Source organism: Octopus sinensis, linkage group LG5 (assembly GCF_006345805.1).
Source record: "Octopus sinensis linkage group LG5, ASM634580v1, whole genome shotgun sequence".
NCBI lineage: Eukaryota > Metazoa > Mollusca > Cephalopoda > Octopoda > Octopodidae > Octopus > Octopus sinensis.
The window spans coordinates 69,521,748-69,537,845 of record NC_043001.1 but is presented as its reverse complement, the minus strand read 5'-3'; the positions used below and the strand labels follow the sequence as shown (position 1 = coordinate 69,537,845).

Below are 16,098 nucleotides of genomic sequence, written 5' to 3'. Positions count from 1 at the left end.
AAACCATAATGCATGAGAGACATATATATCTGCATATGCGTGCGTGTGTGTATCGTATGTGTGTGCTGTTATGTCATTAATCTAATGCATTACATATAACATCAGTATGCAAATAAGGGGATTGAGAGACATTCTCACATTCACATGTCTAGAGCTACCAGACCGTGTATTGAGATATTTCACTGCTCGTTACAACATATTGGCGTTGATCCTACTGTCAACCAATCATTTCCCATGCATCCAAAGTCGCAGAGAAAAGATATTTATCGGAACGATTGAATAGATATAGCATCGTGCGAAAACTCCAATTACCAGAAGATAGAGATATGCTATTACATTCTCTTTCACTCGCATAATATATGTTTACAAATAGATAAATGCACATATGTATACGAACACACACACACAAACACACATATAATGCAATTGGTACTAAAAACGACGTTAAGACTGGGTTAAAATAACCCCCAGAGTTGGTATAATGCATAATTTATACTATTTAGATGTTATACTACATTAGTGAACGCAACATTGGATGTCTGACGCCTATATAAATGCAGAGAATAGTAGGTAGCAGCTTCGAAGTCACTGTCATCTCTCTTTATGCGAATGTTTATTATCCATGTATTCTACAGTTATACAGTAGGCTACATGAAACAAAATATTGATATTTTATACGGGTATGTATATAAGTGTGCGTGTTTGTGTGTGCATGCGTATGTGGGTTTGCGTGCATGCACATTTGTGTGCGTATGGGTGTATCTAGTTGTGTATGCAAGGAAATTGGTAACTGTTTGTACATTCAAATGATTAAGTACAAGAACTATTGCTTTTATTACATGATGTACATGGAACAATCTCCTTTCAGACCATCCAGACTGATGTCATTAATGTTTCATTTGATCCTTTGCACATAATACCAACAGAAAAAAAATGCAGATGAGAGTGAGTTTCAGGCCGCTAATTATAACAGTGTCTGTGTTTGTGAGAGCATACCATATTTATGGAGGCAAATGTGGGAGGTTTCAGAGGATGCGTAAGGTAGTGGCATCATTCAGCGGTCTGCATAGGCGTTGGTGGTTAGGAACCCTGCCTTTATACATTATCATTATGATATATGTAACCACTAGTGAATGGTTTGAAAGCCTTTGTCTTTCATTTTTCACTGACTCGTGGGTGAGATAGGGGAAATAAAGATGATTAAGAAAGACCCTAACTGACAGCAAATATTCAGGAAGGATAACTAGCACTTTCGTGAGGCAATCATTTGTACATGCACAAGGATTATCCCTCGCACTAGATTAGATGCACCACGCCTTCGCTAACTGATTTCATTGCCTATGCAGCCACGGACATATATCCCGGCCCCACTATCCACCTTCTCATATGTAACCCATCCTAACGTCGAGTATGATGAGCTGGGGGAAACCTGATCAGCGGGAATACTAGGCATGTCCCCATTTTCAGCCAGATAAAAATGAGAAACAGTAAAAGAAATACCTTCCTTATATACACGACGTACCACACGAATTGGCAATGTTCGACGCTTTCACATTCATATGTAGAAACATGCACACATACCTGCCTAAAATCAGAAATATGCACTGCATAAATATCTAAATATATACCTACATACAACTACACATAGGAATATAAGTATAAATATACATACGTATGCTTCTATGCATGTATTAATATATTTACAAAATGACAGTTATATAGTCAATTTTATCTACATTATTCATGTTCGTTGTCAGGTGGTCATTTTATTTCCATGTATAGTTTAATCAGAAGGGCAACGACAACACCGTATTTCTTTTGAAGGACATAGGAAAAAAGAGTATGTTATTCTCTAACTACTCTTGCTCTTAAGGTTCTTGTTACGTTCTAGCTAATGGGATACATACCCAAGTATTACTTTTTGCTGGTATGATGTGCTTCTTCTCCAAGCTTCTGTTTAAGTGGACCAGTCCAACCATCTTTGGATCACGTTAGAAAGTTGTTTCCTCAGAGTGCCTGCACATTAATTCCTATCCAACGCTGAAGATGTTGGTACTGTCAGTGGCACTGTAAAAGCATTGTGAGATATGTTCTTGAGATATGTTCAACCCCAGACTCCAGAACGTGAGCTATTTTGTATCAGTAACCTATTATCAAATTTCTACAAGGATATTTTCGATTTGGCAGTTTCATATCAATCGTCACAGTGATTCACTGGCAATGTTATACGATTTTGGTTGAAGCGTTTACACAATACTAACATATTTCGTTTAACCATGCTGTTCTTGTTTACCTCCCAAATTCCTCACCAAAATGGCTCCAGTTCTACCTTGAGTGGAGCATTTACTGCCTTGACGTTATCGCTTTTCATATTGCAACGTACAGTTTTGAGGTTTCGGGCAAAATTTCGGTTATCACTCTTCGTTCCTGTAATATTTACGGATAAAGAAAATTTTCATTTAACCTCTGCAGATCGTGTTTCAGGGTAATCAATTTGGTTGTGAATGTTTCTAGGCGGAATTTTCCGTACAGTTTGGTGAATCTATCATGCAGTCGTAGCTGGTGGTTCGGGAACTCATTTTTAGCTTTGTATCAGGTCGATGGCTTTTTTTCCCTAATTGTATCGGTATAGTTCTCTCATTCAGGGCCCTATGTATAAAAGTAGTGAAATTCTGCCTGAAATTTGATGCCAGCTGGGATTTTAGTATCTTATATTCCGCACATGCTTTTTGTGAGACTGTAAGCGGTTGCTATATATCTATGTACTCGTACCGGCTTGTTACTGCTGCGTTCGTCTTGGTCGTGCTTCTTGTCATTCACAGCTTTTTCGCAGAAGTCATTTAATGTATCGTTGATAGGATTATTAATATTTGTGCTTTTTTAGCAGAGTGATTTTGCTTGGTTGTGTGGCACAGTCATTATCCCGGAGTATGAATAGTCCTCTATGTCAAAGTATCGGAATCTGACGCCATGATGTATGTAAGTATTTGTGCATGATCTTTCTTTGAGTTAATTTAAGTTCTTGAGAAGCTTCATCCCAGTCGCTAACAAAGCGAAAGGACTTTTGGAGGTAGGAAAATTCTCGGTGTTTCTAAATAAGTAGAGTTTGTGTGTTAGTTGAACAGACGATACACACACCCAACAAGTGCGTATCAACATAAGAATCTCAGATGAAGAATTTTTGAAATGGCTAGCAAATCTTCACTGAGCCAGTAATAGATTATAGATTAAATTTCAAGAATCCGTTTTAGTTTATTATGCTCTTTTTCTCTTTAAAACGAGTATTTCTTGCTTTTTGTGAAAGTTTAATGGTTATGTATGTATGTATGTATGTATGTATGTGTATGTATGTATGTATTATGTGTATGTATGTATGCATGTATATATGTATGTATATGTGTAGGTATGTATGAACTTACGTATGTGCGTATGCATATAATCAAACAAAAATGCACTTTCATTAGCCTTTTAATTGTGTCTACCTTTCTTTCTAATTAATTTTTATTCTCATTCATATAAGATTATATTTCGTTATTTCGTTCTATCATCGAGTTCCCCTGTGTATCAGTGCTAATGATTGTTTTAAATATTAATTTTAAAGCCCTATATTTTCACACGTTATTTAAATAATTCTTTACTCAAACCATTTCGTTGCTTGCATTGTATTTCCTTATCGTCTTTTCTGCTGAATTACTAGAAACTTATATCACTATTTTATTTTAGTTCACTTTATATAGCATCCCTCCATAACATTCCGAATATTTGTTCTTTTTCCTGTTCTTTTAATGGTTTCTAATGGTTTCATCTCCCTACCCAAAAGCAAATTCGATTTTTTTATTATCCTTCTTATTGCTAGGTTACACGCACTTGTACTGCGTTACTTAACGCTAAGCTATTTTGATGAAATTGCCATTTTGAAATATCTATTTTCAATTTTCCTGCTACAAACAGAAATGGACATATATGTATCTACTCGGACACACATACAGACACCACACATTTGCACACATAAGAAATGCACGTGTCTAAGTATGTATGCATATCGAAAAATTTATACATGGAACCAAAAGACTTGTCCTATTTCTATTCCTGAGCGCCATACTAATACATTTGTTTGTTTGTACTCCACCTGCCTTCGTCTTTTGTTCATTTTCGTAAACCTTCCCGTTATATGTATATATACATACATATATATATATATATATATATATATATATATATATATATATATATATATATATATATATATATACCGTTATTCTAATGCGTATGCATATATACGTAAACATATCTGTTTAATTTCAGGGATGGATATATAAAATTGTAAAAGAGGCAGGTTTGTTTGCATTTATATTGGTCTGTGCGTGTATGATTTTAGTACATATATATTTATAATCTACACATATGTAAGTAAGATGAATATGTAAGCATGCGAATGTGTATGTATAAATGCATATTTGTATGTACGCATATATATTTATATGTGTGAATGTGTGTGTGTAAATATGTGCGAGTGTGTAAATATGTGTGTGTGTCAATTTACGTGTATTTATACGCTGTATGTGTGTATGTGAATATGATTATATGAGAGTATATATGCATCTATATGCATATGTACACTCATATGCGTATATAGATATCTATGTACTTTTGTTCAAGACGATCCGTTGGTTTAATATTGATATCTTCAGCTGTCTGCTCACTTTTCAATTCATGTATATTATATTATATTTTGATATGTATTTTAAAAACTTTTCTAATTTTCATTATTTAATTTAACTACTTTACTTCCTTTTCTAACTATTTCCCTCTTATACTAACATTAAGTTTGGTCAATTCCTTAAGCTTAGACCCAGCAACGATATTATAACAATATTTCTTTTTATATTTATCGTGTTTTATTGTTAATTGTCGATGGAATCGACAATTATCATGTTTAATTGTTAACTGTCGATGTAATCGACTTAATCCCACCCCCAAATTCGAGACCTCGTGTTTCAGTGGAAAAGTTTATTATTATTATTAGTATTGTTGTTATTGTTGTTGTTGTTGTTGTTGTTGTTGTTGTTACTATTATTATTATTATTATTATTATTATTATTATTATCATTATCATTATTATTATTATTATTATTATTATTAGTTAATAAATAGTACAGTACGTACCTGATAGTTTACCGTAAAACACGCTCACTTACTCAGTATTCGTTTGGCATTTGATTAATGAGAGAGATGGAAGAGAATATTGATCACTAGAATGTTTTCGACCCGTCTAGCCTCCATTTCTCAAGATATATAATTTAGTTTTTACATTTCAAACAAAGAAGAATTTGATGGCATCGTCAAGTGAATGATTATGTCTGAAGAATGATGAAGTAAGATTAAGTATGTGAGCAGTAATTCTGAATAGGTTAGGATATTTATGTATTATTCCATATCTACTAATAATTGTGTATTTGTTTTTTGGGATTTATTTTTGCATCTGATATTTGTTATTAATCTTCTATAATAATGAAGTTGTATTCCTTAATTTGTTGCTTTTGCATATACATACTGAGAAACAATCTTGCGGAACAGGTGTTATTTTAACGAGATACATCTTGTAATCAACTGAGGAGACACATCTATACCAACTGACAGATACACCCAAACCAGATGCTCAGTATCCCAGCCCGTAACTGATTGATGTTAGATGCGTCGAAACAACTGCAACAGACAATAAACATTCTCGTATCTTCCATCTTCCGTCTCTCTCATTAATCAAATATACATATATATATATATATATATATATATATATAATATATATATATATATGCATATATATACATAAATATATACAATATATTGTAACATATAAGAATGCAGGACACTATCTGGAAGCTTGAACAATTGTTCATCTGGAATAAAAACAAATCTGTCAATATTTTATAATTACTGAACGTCTTTGCGTGGCATCTTTGTTTTGTCGTTAAAACTAGTACCAGTTATATCATTGTCAGTATTGTTGACAGTATATTCCACGTGTGCTTCTTTCACCTGTGTGAAAGAGCTTAAAGTACACTTAATACAAGATAAAATAATAATAATAAAAAATTCAGTTTTTTTTTTCATTTCAAGCAAAGAAGTATTTGATGACACCGTAAAGTGAATAATTATCCCAAGTGTAATAAAATAAAATAAAGTATGTGTGAAGTAATTTTGAATCGGGATAGAACATTTATGTATTATTCCTTAGAGTGTTATTTTAGATCTATTGTAGATATGACAGATGTATGTATGGGTTCAGAGTTAAGTGTGCAGATTAGATGTAGATTTAAACAGACATCGTGATCACTTCACATGATAGTAGTAACAAGGATATATCTCTCAAAATTATAACATCTTTAACACTTACGATACCAATCCGTCTGTGACTTCCCCGAGTAATAAGATTCAAATTTCCTCTTTTATAATAACCTGAAGTAAATCACCCATCACCATTCCATGTTAATTGGTATTCCAAACGCCATCTTAATACATACGTGTTTGTTATTAAGTTTTCAAAATTAATAAATCCAAAGGTAATGTATTACAGCAGAAAATTTGTAACCCGAAAGTTGAGAAATCATAATCAATAACTACTACGTCCGAAGAATAAGATTAAATAATAATAGAGGCAAGAACTTCTTTGACAATGGAATTAATTTATCAGTGCAGAGATAAGAGGGAATAACAATTGAACTAGCAGGAATATGTTTTAAAAAACTCATGTTACAGATAGTTACTTACATAATGATTTCTCTCCCCTTTAACCAAAACTATATTTTTGTCTTTACATGTTGTGCGTGGAGGAAGGACTTCACAGGTCATTCTAGACTGGTGAATTTGATTAACACTTTCAAGTGCCTGAAGTTAATTTCAGTGTTCGATTTTCACACAAGGCACATTTATTATTTGGATGCTTTTTAAATTCCAGAAAAGTTTTTTTCATATTCCTACTACACGAGGAGAAATATTGTAAGAAGAAATTTTATTCATTTCTATATAAGAAATCCAAATCACTTTGTACAAAATTGCAAATGCTTTGCTATTTAAAATATATAATTGAATTACACAATAAAATATTGTGCGAGTAATCATATAAAACTTCAAACAGATGGATTACATGGAGCAATTACATCGTATGGAGTTTAAATATCCATGGAGTTCTTACAGTCCATGCATTCCCTAGAACACCTGTATTCCATGGAGTTTGCATATATTTCTCCATCTTGTTGCTGCTGTTTAATCCCAGGTAATCTTTGACGCAGCAATCTTACATTCCAACAGGTTTAAATAGATCACTTTGTATTTGTATTATTGTATCCAGAATAACAATGACGTAAATACACTTGTCTTTCTCTTCTGCTTATAAAGACATTAGGAGAGTGTCACTCCCTTGCTATTTTCAGCGAGCTGTTCAGGGACATACAGTTTCCATCTTCGACGCTTTAAATTACTATATATATACGCCAAAAACTGTTGATACGTACGAAGTTTTTTTTTATGATTAAAGTGGACAAGTGAAAGTGAAATATTATTTACTTCGAAAACTGTTACAAGCTATTTGACACATTGATGCGAAATATGATACGGACTATACTGAAGTTGCAGTTTGGGCCTTAGTATTTTTTGCTATACGTAGCTCGACATATTTGCATAACAAATATTTTCCCCTGTGTTCAGTTGGGACATATTCAAACTGAGACAATTACGCTGTTGTTTTGTTATCTGATATAATAATAATTCGATTTTATTTTAGCTCGACCTCATAAATATTAATTGATATGTTATATATCAGCAAATTTTAATGTAACGTTTTATAGCTTACTTTTAAACGACACCTGATATGAATCAATGCATTCTTGTTTAGATAAAGTGTTTGGGGATCTTGGAAAGATGGCGTTCACTTAAAACATGATAAATTACAAATCTAGGTCAGTCATTGTTCACAGAATAATCGCTTACAACACATGTTCGATGAAAGTGATGATAACGATGATGTTGATGTTGTTAATAATAATAATAATAATAATAATAATAATAATAGCCCTGATGCAGTACCAGGCAGTGGCTCTCATGGCTTCTGATCTTAACTGATTGGAAGTGTTATCATGTACATTGTTTTGTCTTGGTATAAAAGATGGGCTACAGCAAATATTCTGCTCAATACCACAGATTTGCTTGTCAGTTGTTTGACCGTAACCAGTTGAGCATGTCCTTTAGTGGCTGACGATATGTGCATCTCTGATCACGAGCAGACGTAGTGGGGGAGCATCATAGCCATGTGTTGAGAGGGATTCTTTGGGGTTTGAATAATTCACCTCTGGAGACATGGGTGGTTTTTTCAACATCCTTAAACAACCCTTATTCAGGGACCGTTTGAGCGGGATGGGCTACTCAACCTGAAGAAAATTCTAACTGGGCGCCACCTGCAAGGTCATGTGCTGTTTATCTTGATATGAGATCACCATGTCGCGCACATATGGTTGTGATGCATGTGCCTGGTGTGCCCTTATTAGACGGGTAGTCATGATGGGTATATTGGGCTTCGTTTATTTTACCCCAGTGTCACTTTGATGACATGAACTGCTCTCTCACTCAATAATAATAATAACAATAATAATAATAACAATAATAATAATAACAATAATAATAATAACAATAATAATAATAACAATAATAATAATAACAATAATAATAATAACAATAATAATAATAACAATAATAATAATAGTAGTAGTAGTAGTAGTAGTAGAAGTAGTAGTAGAAGTAGTAGTAGTAGTAGTAGTAGTAGTAGTAGCAGTAGTAGTAGTAGTAGTAGTAGAAGTAGTAGTAGTAGTAGTAGTAGTAGTAGTAGTAGTAGTAGAGATAGTAGTAATAATAATAGGAGAATAATAGAGAATAGGAAGCTGGACAGTCTTTATTTGAGAAAGAAAGCAAGCTATGCTGCATTATAGATATAACATTCCCAGCTGACAACAAGGTATGCGATAAGGAAGAAAGAAACGCCGAGAGATATGACAGGTTAGCTTGGGAAGTTAAGCAGTTGTGGTCGATCAAAAAGGTAACAGTAGTACCAATGATTGTCGCAGTCCTGGGAACAGTGAGCAAACATCTCGAGAAGTACGTGGAAGAAATTGGGGATACAATAAGCGTGGAGTACTTGTAGAAATCAGCACTGGTTGGAACTGCTAGAATACTCGAACCGCTTTCGACTTTCTTGCCACACATTCTACTTAGGTTCGTTGCACCGGTGTGATGAAAATCACTTTCGCAGAGTTGGTATTCAATGCCTAGTCCTGGGCAGCACTGATTAGACTCTCAGCCCTCTTTCTAAGATCGCACTTGCTAAGCTACTTCTATGATTCTGCCTGGTCTTTTAAGTTGTTATTTTCACGGTGGAACTGACCATATGATTCCATTCGAAATCATAGCTTTCTACATAGCTCCTAGTGGATTACTCTTCCTATATTGTCATGTCTCTTCGCTTATTATTTCTGTGCCTGCATGCTACATTCACTTACTATATAAATAACACTTTCCACTTTTGATTTGTATAATCTAAATTCGGAATCTACTTGGTTTTTGGCTATCTTCCCTTTAATCCAATCGCTATTTAATACTTGATCATGTGCAGCTACTAACAACTTTTCTGTCTTCATCTTCAGCTTTCTCTTCTGCAACCATAAACATGTCCCACTATAACTATTTGCTGAAACTATCTTTGGAAATCTACCACGCAACGCCTTCTCCTGCCAGTCATATAATTTCAGTCTTTTTTTTCTTCTGGTTTTTAATCTCGTGTGGGTTTTTGGTTTCCCTGTATCGTGTGGTGGCTCTAGCTTTAAATAAACTTTCTTCACGATTATCTATATAGGAATCTATATCTACTCTAGCTAACTCCACGCAGTCTTCTACTGATATTAGCCCTCTTTCGTCTTTTTTCTAGGTAGATATAATCTTACTAGTCCTGCCCTTGGGTAGAGTCCTCCAGTCATATTGAATTCCTTCCTAGTTCTTTTGTTTAGCTTTGCTAATTCAGTTTTTGTCCTATATACAAAAGCTGCTGAGTATCTAAGTAACGATAGCGGCCAAGTATTTACAGCCTTCACTAGATTCATATCATTTAGCTTTGACTTCATTAGCTTCCTCACCCATCTAATGTACTCCTTCTCAATTTTCATTTTCATTTCTGTAGTTAGTACTCTGTCAGATTCTAATACTCCTAGATACTTATAACTCTCTCCTCCTTTCAATAGTTTTAATGTATGGCTAGCTGGTAATTGGATACCTTCGTTGTTGACAACTTGTCCCAATCTATGCCAAATTCTATACCTGTATCTTTGCAAAAGTGTCTTAGAGTCTATATTACTTGTCAAGCTTCAAGCATATAGTTTCCATCCGGATATTATACGATGGGTTGGTGCCTTCCTCTCAGATCGCTCCTTCCAAGTCCAAGTTAATGGTTCGCGGTCCAACGTCTCCAGTGCGAGCAGTGGCGTGCCTCAAGGTTCAGTGCTTGGGCCCTTGTTGTTCTTAGTCTTCATAAATGACTTGCCCGACGACCTCACGCAACACACCCTTCTATTTGCCGACGATATCAAACTGGTCGCTCCTCACGGTAATATAGAGGATCTTCGTCGATGCCTTCACCAAATTTGGAAGTGGTCTAACGATTGGGACCTGTGTCTGAACGTGTCAAAGTGCTGTCATCTGCCTGTCGGCTCTACTCCTGCAACTCAACTTGATTTCGAGCCGGGTCGTCTGCTGCTGGAGAGGACCGATCAGGTAAAGGACCTGGGTATCTTGGTGGATTCCTCCTTTTCGCCTTCGGCCCAGTGCGTCCATGCCGCCAATAAAGCACGCGGAATTCTGTTCTTGATTCGACGGTCATTCGGAATGCTCACAGCAGCCATATTCCTACCACTCTATGTCACGCTGGTGAGACCCATATTGGAGTATGGGATTCAGGCCTCTTCTCCTTATCTCCTCAAAGACATACAGCATCTTGAAAGAGTCCAGAGGCTGGCTACCCGCATGTTTCATGGTCTCAAAAATTTGTCCTACGAAGAAAGGCTGAGGACGCTCGACCTTTATTCTCTTGAAAAACGCCGCCGCCGTGGCGATCTCATTCTCGCCCACAACATTATAAGCGGAAAGTGTAACCTCTCGAAAGAGCTGTTCTTCACTCCTGCTCCAGAGCGTCGGCTGCGGGGTCATTCCGAAAAGCTCTACCTGCGACGATTTCATCTCAATCGAAGGAGAGGAGCTTTCTCCGTCCGGGTTGCGGATCCGTGGAACAAGCTGCCAGACGAGATGGTGAAGATGCCGACGACCGCTTTGTTCAAAGCCTCCCTGGACATCAAGTGGCCTGAACTCTTTACATGAACACCACCCTGTACTTAACTCCATGTCCCCCTACATGGCCTTGCTATTTGCTTTTGAGCCAAATTAACTAACTAACTAACATAAATGAATCTATCTCTTTTTCATTCTTACTAAAAAGTTTCAGATCATCCATGTAGAGCAAATGATTAATTTTTTCATTAGTGTTTCTGAACTGATACCCTGTCTTTGCCTTCTTTAATACTAAACTGAAGGTGACCAAACATAAGACAAATATTAAAGGGGATAACGAATACCCTTGAAAAATTCCTCTTTTGATATTAACTTTCCCTAAGAGTGTGTCACATAAGCAGAGATCTACTTTCCATTTCTTCATGTGAAAGCAAATTAATTATTTTATGTTGTCTGCTATGCTGCATATACTGAAACATTCACTTACTCACGAGTGTGGGGTCATGTCAGGCTTACCTATAATCTATCCATGCTATTGTTAGATTTTTCTTTCTAGCTTTTACTTCATTTAGGACTGCTTTGTCTATAATAGATCATGCGTTTCTCTAGCCTTCTTCCTGCAACATTTCTGTTCTTCTGGTAGTAAATTCTAGTTGCGAAGATGCTCGTAAATGCTTTCTGAAAGAATTCCAGTTAACAGTTTCTACACAAATGATAAGCAAGTGTTTGGTCTATAGTTTCTAGCTGTATTACCTTTGCTCTTATCTTTCAATATGAGTATTGTCCTCCCTATAGCCATGTAATCTGGTATTCCTCCATTAAGGCAATCCTGAAGTTGTTCTCCCAGCCTTCCATGTAAACTACTGAATATTTTTAGCCAGTGCCCTCGAACGAAATCTAGTCCTGGGCCCTTCAAAATCGGCATTTTCTTAGCACGTTACTCATTAATGGACTAGTTAATCTTAGATATGGCTGCATCTCACTCATTACTTCTTCCCTCACTCACAGTAACCATACTGCATGTCCATTATGTTTGACTGGCATATCCCATATATTAATCCAGAACGTTCTAGCTTCTCCTGCACTAAGTTTCGTATCTTCCGTACTTCGCTCTCCACTCACTGTTTGGTTATAAAATCTCTTCTGGTTGGTCTGAAATATTCTATTTCCTTGATACTGATCTATTCTTTTCTGATGTCTGGAGATCTTTCTTCCTACTACAACGATACGTTATTTCAACTTTTCTATTACATTCCCAAATTCTTTCTCTTTTCTTGTTCCATTCTACTCACATATTGTCTTAAAGTCTTCCCTTTATTTTGTAGTCTCTTTTACGACGTTTGTACTTTTCTAAAATTTCCCTGTATAAATCAATACTTTCCTGCATAAATCGATAAGCTGGTGTCTCCTATATTTTTAGAATATATCATACTGATAACAGAATCTACTTATCTAGTCATTTCTCGCTGCTTCCTTCTGTTGGTGCCTTTTAATGGCAATCTTTTTCTTATTCTTTTTACTTATTACTTCCTCCAACTCATCTAACTTCTCCTGATCTTCCTCACATAAATCACTAATGGAGCCAGTTTTCCCTTCCTTATTGGTAGCGCTATTATTATGTTTTCCTTAGTAGCGCTATTATTTTCTTCTTTGTATTCTGTATGTTGTTGTTTGCCTTTCTCTCTGCCTGGTCTTTCTTTTCCGGTTTTCTCATGATCCCTTCTACCTTCGATTGTGTCATACACTTTCTTCTCCTAATAGTATTAGCTTGATCAACTAATCTCTACTCAACCATTTTAAACATACTGTTCTCTACCCAAAATGTTTGACATCCATTTTCTATAGCCCCTTCTTTTAGGTTCCCTTTTCAAGTAGCACAGCATAACTATCCTGTTTTCTTCGCTGGTCCCCTTTCTCCTCTTCGCTCAGTCATCTGCTGGTGCGTAGCTGTGGTCAGTATGCATCTTTCTTGAACCACTGCTGATCGAGAGCTTCCAGCTTCATTTTCGCTCTTACAAACAACGAGTTTCTTCGGAAACTCCAGTCTTTCATAAACTGAGGTAAGGTAACGTTCATCACCCTCGCCATCACCAGTATGATTTGTGGACTGCAACAAGGTGAAGTAGGGCTCAAGAACACAGCACGCCGGAGGGAATCGTATTCATGACTTTACGATTGTGGGCCAATTATCGCTAACCACTGAGCCAGGCACCTTCACTCTCCTAACCGTAGAGAAAAGTAGTGAAGCGTTTGAGACAGAGAAAGGAAAGCATCAGTCATTTATAATGACGATTAGACCATGTTTCTTTTTCAAGCACGTTTAACGTTTACTACAGAAACCACAAACAATCCCGCCTCGCTTCCTTTACCTTTTTTTAATACAAAAACTAATGCAAATTTCGAACGGGGTATAACTGTGGAAAGAGTCCAGAAAATGGGTAATACCCCCACAAAATGGGTGGTGGAAAAAAGTTGCTAACCTGTGGATACACAAAATTCAACTCTGTACCTTAAAGAGCGTCTTCTAATATAGCCACTTGCAGACCAAAACCTTGTGACTGAATTTGGTAGACGGAAACTGAAAGAAGTCTGTCATGTGTGTATGTGTGTGTTTGTGTCTGTGTTGTCTCCCCACCCACCATTGATAGACAACCGATGTTGATGTGTTTGTATCCCCTTAACTTAGCTGTTTAGCAGAAGAGACTGGTAGAATAAGCACCAAGCTTACAGGGAATAAGTGCAGGGGTCGATTTCTTCAATGGCCTCCGTCAAATGATTGAAATAAGTAAAAGAATAAAAGAATGAAAAGAATACCACAAGAACGTTCCATATTCCATACCACTAAACCAAGAAGGTTCTTTAAATATGTGCGATGTATTTTAAGGCTAAATAGGTAATTTTGTTTATGTTTGCGTAAATTTTTTGTTGGATTATACAGATATCGGTTTTACAGATTTTTTCTATATTCGGGAACTGTCACAATATAGAAAAATTTCTCATGAAACTAGCACACAATTTACAGATGTTTACATTGTTTTTATAGTTTCCATCTTCTTTCAATTCTGTTTCCTTCTCTTGCCGAGTGTCTTCCTGACACCTACAGAAGAGAAACGCATTTGTAAGCTATTAAAATAAACACACGGGTTTGTTTATTTACCAAGTCATGTGATAGTGAAGAAGGGGGGGACAACGATTATTATTATTATTATTATTATTATTATTATTATTATTTGAATGAGAGAGCAGTGCACGCCTTCAAAATGACATTGGAATAAAATATACGAAGCCCAGTATACCCCTCATGACTACCCGTCTGAGAAGGGTACGCCAGGCATATATATGCATCATAACCACATGTGCGTGTCATGATGATCTCATATCAAGATATATAGCGCATGAACTTGCAGGTGTGGCCCATTACAATATTTTTCGGGTTGAATAGCTCATTCCACTCAAAAGGTCCCTGAATAAGTATTGTTTATGGACGTTGAACAAAGCACCCCTCTCAACACATGTCTATGATGCTCCCCCGCTACTTCTGCTGGTGATCAGAGATGCATATATCAGCATAGAAAGATCATGTTCACCTGTTTAATGTCTAAGAAATGAGAAGCAAATCTGTGGTATCGAGAAGAATATTTTCTACAGCCCATCTTGTATACCATAACATGAAGCTATCCCATATTAAATTACTATTATTATTATTATTATTATTATTGAGTGAGAGAGCAGTTCATGCCATCAAAGTGACACTGGGGTAAAATATACGAAGCCCAATATACCCATCATGACTACCCGTCTGATAAAGGTACACCAGGCACATGCATCACAACCATATGTGCGCGACATGGTGATCTCATATCAAGATAAACAGCACATGACCTTGCAGGTGGGGCCCAGTTAGAATTTTCTTCATTTTGAGTAGCCCATCCTGCTCAAACGGTCCCTGAATAAGGGTTGTTTAAGGATGTTGAAAGAACCACCCATGTTTCCAGAGGTGAACTATTCAAACCCCAAAGAATCCCTCTCAACACATGGCTATGATGCTCCCCCACTACTTCTGCTCGTGATCAGAGATGCACATATCGTCAGCCACTAAGGGACATGCTCAACTGGTTAAGGTCAAACAACTGACAAGCAAATCTGTGGTATTGAGCAGAATATTTGCTGTAGCCCATCTTTTATACCAAGACAAAACAATGTACATGATAACACTTCCAATCAGTTAAGATCAGAAGCCATGAGAGCCACTGCCTGGTACTGCATCAGGGCATTTATTATTATTATTATTATTATTATTATTATTATATTATTATTATTATTATTATTGAGTGAGAGAGCAGTTCATGCCATCAAAGTGACACCGGGGTAAAATATACGAAGCCCAAAATACCCATCATGACTACCCGTCTGATAAGGGTACACCAGGCATCACAACCATATGTGCGCGACATGGTGATCTCATATCAAGATAAACAGCACATGACCTTGCAGGCGACGCCCAGTTAGAATTTTCTTCAGGTTGAGTAGCCCATCCCGCTCAAACGGTCCCTGAATAAGAGTTGTTTAAGGATGTTGAACGACCCACCCATGTTTACAGAGGTGAATTATTCAAACCCCAAAGAATCCCTCTCAACACATGGCTATGATGCTCCCCCACTACTTCTGCTCGTGATCAGAGATGCACATATCGTCAGCCACTAAGGGACATGCTCAACTGGTTAAGTTCAAACAACTGACAAGCAAATCTGTGGTATTGAGCAGAATATTTGCTGT

The 16,098-nt window shown here is 36.4% G+C and overlaps 1 protein-coding gene across 2 annotated transcripts in view; it reads left to right on the top strand.

Annotated features, from left to right (window-relative positions):
* The window catches only part of LOC115212179 (D(3) dopamine receptor-like), a 1,526,288-nt gene that overhangs the window by 978,577 nt on the left and 531,613 nt on the right, over positions 1-16,098 (top strand). The gene's annotated exons all lie outside the window — the stretch shown is intronic.